The sequence below is a fragment of the Danio rerio genome, chromosome 16 (assembly GCF_049306965.1).
Source record: "Danio rerio strain Tuebingen ecotype United States chromosome 16, GRCz12tu, whole genome shotgun sequence".
NCBI classification, from domain to species: Eukaryota; Metazoa; Chordata; class Actinopteri; order Cypriniformes; family Danionidae; genus Danio; species Danio rerio.
Window position 1 is genome coordinate 57605001 of NC_133191.1, and position 5312 is coordinate 57610312.

The window sequence follows — 5312 nt, forward strand, 5'->3', positions numbered from 1 at the left end:
CTTAAACAACACAGCATTGTTTTTAGTGTATGCATCATTAATTGCATATAGTATATACTGTATGTGGAACATCTTTATCAAAGACACCTGAAAGCACCCTAAAGTGTTATCAAAATATTTTACAGATGTAAATAAAGAGTACTCGAGTGTTTTCACATACACACTAAGAAATCCTGGGTCATTTAAACCCACATTAGGTAAAATATGGACTAATCCAAACATTGGGTTAAATTTAGTCCTTTTAATTTAATTTTAAAAAATAAACCCCGCAGTTAGTCCACACTGCACCCAGAATTGGGTTGAAATAACCCGGCATTTTAAGAGTGTAATTAAATAGATATGTATATAATGACCCAGTTTTTTAGTGCATAATTAATTGTGATTACTAACATGTTCATCAAAGACTAATTAAAATAAAATGTTAACAAAACATGTCTTGCATTGTAAATAAACATTACTGGAGTGTGTTTTTGTATTCATTGCTTTATTGGCCATTTCTTGTGTAAATGTTTGTGAAATTGAGCAATTTCTGGATGAATGTGTCGTTTTAGACTATTATTTTTCCATGTAGTTAAAAAAAGTACGTTTTTAAACTTCCCATCTGAGTTTAGATGATATTTAATCAGGAGTGCTGTATGGTTGTGAGATAGGGAGAGGTTTTATTATCAGTTCCTCTTGAATTACACCTCATCACACTGACAGGAAAGCAGGTTTTATTATAAGATGAGCAAACTCTGTTCATTCTTCTTCAGAAACCACAGCTGCTGCTGACCGTGCAGACGTGTGAAGACCTGCAGGCGCTCGAAACACTGAAAACAACCACATCAGATTCTAATGCAGCTAATAGATTTCAGTCAAACAACAGCAGAAAATGTGCAGTGGTTAAAAACATGCGGTGATATGAGTTTTGCTGCTGTTACGATGCACAATGTAAACTCCATCATATTGACCACAACTATATCTTTTATCAGAATAAATTCATGCTAAATTATTAATAACTCAATACAAAGAAATATCTCACCCCCACCATCACAAATAAACAGCAGCGACAACCTTAGAGCATTTGCACACCTCAGTCACACAATGCAGATACAAATTCCAAATCATTTAAAATATGTACAGTTTTAGCACTATATTTATATGATATCTGTAGATCTGTTTGCAGCAGTACTTTGTCAAATTTATTCTTATCTATATTCAGATGAGATGTGCAAAACTTTAGTTTCATTCCCATCTATTTGATGATGTACACCAACAGGCCCGTGCAGAGATCGTCCGAAGGGCATGTGCAGGATAAATTTTTCAAGAGCGGGAGGGGGAGGGGGTGTGTGGGGGGGGGGTTGTTGCGCGTGTACTGAAGAGCGGTGTTGTCGTGCACGTTCTGATCAGCTGTGTTGTCGCGCGCTTACTGAAGAGCGGGACCGAGGGTGTGCCGCGTCGCGGGGGCACTTTTGATCATTTTGGAAGGGCACTTTCTATCCAAGACTAAAAAGGGCATGTGCACTGCACAGGTTGAGCCCTATGTGTGCACGTGCCTGTACACCAAACTTTATGGTTTTATTCACATCTATATTCTCTTTACACACCAAACTTTAGTTTTTCCTATATATTTTATTTTCATTAAACACCTAACTTTAGTTTTTCCTATATATTTATATTCAGTTTACACACTAAATGTTACACTTTTAATTATTTATACTGTTTACACCAAACTTTACACTTTTATTCTTATTTATATTGTATTTACACACTAAACTTTACACTTTTAATCATTTATATTGTGTTAATACCAATCTTAAACTTTTATTCCTATTTATATCCTGTTTACACACCAAACTTTAGTTTTATTCCTATTTATATTCAGTTTAGTTACACCTTTTTTGTTTTATTCCTATCTGTTGTTTACACACTCCAAACTTTAGTTTTTCCTATATTTATATTCTGTATACACACAAAACTTTACACTTTTATTCCTATTTAGGTTCTGTGTATACACACCTAACTTTAGTTTTACTATTTATATTCTGTTTACACACCAAATTTTAGACCTTTAATCATATTTATATTCTGTTTACACACCAAACTTTACACTTTTATTCCTATTTAGGTTCTGTGTATACACACCTAACTTTAGTTTTACTATTTATATTCTGTTTACACACCAAATTTTAGACCTTTAATCATATTTATATTGTGTTTACACCAAACTTTAGTTTTATTACTATTTATATTCTGTTTACACACCAAACTTTACACTTTTATTCCTGTTTATATTCTGTTTACACACTAAACTTTACACTTTAATTCCTGTTTATATTCTGTTTACACACCAAACTTTACACTTTTAATCCTATTTATATTGTTTACACACCAAACTTTACATTTAAAATCATATTTATAGTGTTACACCAAACTTTAGTTTTATTCCTATTTTTACACACCAAAACTTTACACTTTTATCCTATTTATATTCAGTTTACACACCAAAATTTTACACTATTAATCCTATTCATATTCTGTTTACACACCAATTTTTACACTTTAAATCCTATTTATATTCTGTTTACACACCAAACTTTACACTTTTAATCATGTTTATAGTGTTTACTCCAAACGTTACACTTTGAATCCTATTTATATTCTGTTCATACACCAAACGTTACACTGAATCATGTTTATAGCGTTTACTCCAAACTTTACACTTTTAATCCTATTTATATTCTGTTTACACACCAAACTTTACACTTTTAATCCTATTTATTTTCTGTTTACACACCAACCTTTACACTTTAATCTTATTTATATTCTATTTACACACCAAACTTTACACTTTTAATCCTATTTATTTTCTGTTTACACACCAACCTTTATACTTTAATCTTATTTATATTCTATTTACACACCAAACTTTACACTATTAATCCTATTTATATTCTGTTTACACACCAAACGTAACATTTTTAATCCTATTTATATTCTGTTTACACACCAAACTTTACACTTTTAATCCTATTTATATTCCATTTACACACCAAACTTTACACTTTTAATCCTATTTATTTTCTGTTTACACACCAAACTTTACACTTTAATCCTATTTATATTCTGTTTACACACCAAACTTTACACTATTAATCCTATTTATATTCTGTTTACACACCAAACTTTACACTTTTAATCCTATTTATTTTCTGTTTACAGCCCAAACGTTACCCTTTTAATTCTATTTATATTATGTTTACACAACACACTTAACACTTTAATCCTATTTATATTCTGTTTACACACCAAACTTTAAACTTTTAATCCTATTTATATTCTATTTACACACCAAACTTTACACTTTTAATCCTATTTATTTTCTGTTTAAACACCAACCTTTACACTTTAATCTTATTTATATTCTGTTTACACACCAAACTTTACACTATTAATCCTATTTATATTCTGTTTACACACCAAACTTTACACTTTTAATCCTATTTATTTTCTGTTTACACACCAAACTTTACACTTTTAATCCTATTTATATTCTATTTACACACCAAACTTTACACTTTTAATCCTATTTATTTTCTGTTTTCACACCAACCTTTACACTTTAATCCTATTTATATTCTGTTTACACACCAAACTTTACACTTTTAATCCTATTTATATTCTGTTTACACACCAAACTTTACACTTTTAATCCTATTTATATTCTATTTACACACCAAACTTTACACTTTTAATCCTATTTATTTTCTGTTTAAACACCAACCTTTACACTTTAATCTTATTTATATTCTATTTACACACCAAACTTTACACTATTAATCCTATTTATATTCTGTTTACACACCAAACGTAACATTTTTAATCCTATTTATATTCTGTTTACACACCAAACTTTACACTTTTAATCCTATTTATATTCTATTTACACACCAAACTTTACACTTTTAATCCTATTTATTTTCTGTTTACACACCAACCTTTACACTTTAATCCTATTTATATTCTGTTTACACACCAAACTTTACACTATTAATCTTATTTATATTCTGTTTACACACCAAACTTTACACTTTTAATCCTATTTATTTTCTGTTTACACACCAAACTTTACACTTTTAATCCTATTTATATTCTATTTACACACCAAACTTTACACTTTTAATCCTATTTATTTTCTGTTTTCACACCAACCTTTACACTTTAATCCTATTTATATTCTGTTTACACACCAAACTTTACACTTTTAATCCTATTTATATTCTGTTTACACACCAAACTTTACACTTTTAATCCTATTTATATTCTATTTACACACCAAACTTTACACTTTTAATCCTATTTATTTTCTGTTTAAACACCAACCTTTACACTTTAATCTTATTTATATTCTATTTACACACCAAACTTTACACTATTAATCCTATTTATATTCTGTTTACACACGAAACGTAACATTTTTAATCCTATTTATATTCTGTTTACACACCAAACTTTACACTTTTAATCCTATTTATATTCTATTTACACACCAAACTTTACACTTTTAATCCTATTTATTTTCTGTTTACACACCAACCTTTACACTTTAATCCTATTTATATTCTGTTTACACACCAAACTTTACACTATTAATCTTATTTATATTCTGTTTACACACCAAACTTTACACTTTTAATCCTATTTATTTTCTGTTTACAGCCCAAACGTTACCCTTTTAATTCTATTTATATTATGTTTACACAACACACTTAACACTTTAATCCTATTTATATTTTGTTTACACTTTTAATCCTATTTATATTCGTTTAAACACCAACTTTACACTTTTAGTCCTATTTATATTCGTTTACACACCAAACACTAGCGTTTTATTCACAAACACACCAGACCTTTTTATTCACAGTGTATTCTAATTAACCGTAAACTTCAGTATTATTCCAGTGCATGTTGGCTTATTGGTTTGTTTAAATATAATTTTCTTAATCGTACGTTACAGTAGTTTATTCCAATAACCACGGAGGTAATGTGTTTTAGCTCTCTGTTAACAACAATACCTTTAGTAGAAACCTTTGCCCTTCACTTTAGAGCCACTGCACGTGTGTGTGTGTGTGTGTGTGTGTGTGTGTGTGTGTGTGTGTGTGTGTGTGTGTGTGTAAATGCCACAGCAGCAGCAGTGTGTGACCTTGTCAGGAGCGCGTGAGGAACTCAAACAAACAGCGCGTTATGTTTGACTCCTCCAGCTCGCCATAGCGGCTGCGCGCCCCTCTCCTCCCGCACACCAATGAAAAAGCACGAATTGTCTGTTTTCCCCC

At 30.3% G+C, this 5312-nt stretch overlaps 1 protein-coding gene across 1 annotated transcript in view; it reads left to right on the top strand.

Annotated features, from left to right (window-relative positions):
- Positions 1–467, top strand: part of LOC108179657 (uncharacterized) — a 20980-nt gene extending 20513 nt beyond the window's left edge. The window contains exon 8 of the mRNA XM_068213866.1: positions 1–467. This exon is cut by the window's left edge and continues 1186 nt beyond it. The gene's annotated coding sequence lies outside the window, so the exon portion shown is untranslated.
- Positions 468–5312: the final 4845 nt, after the last annotated feature.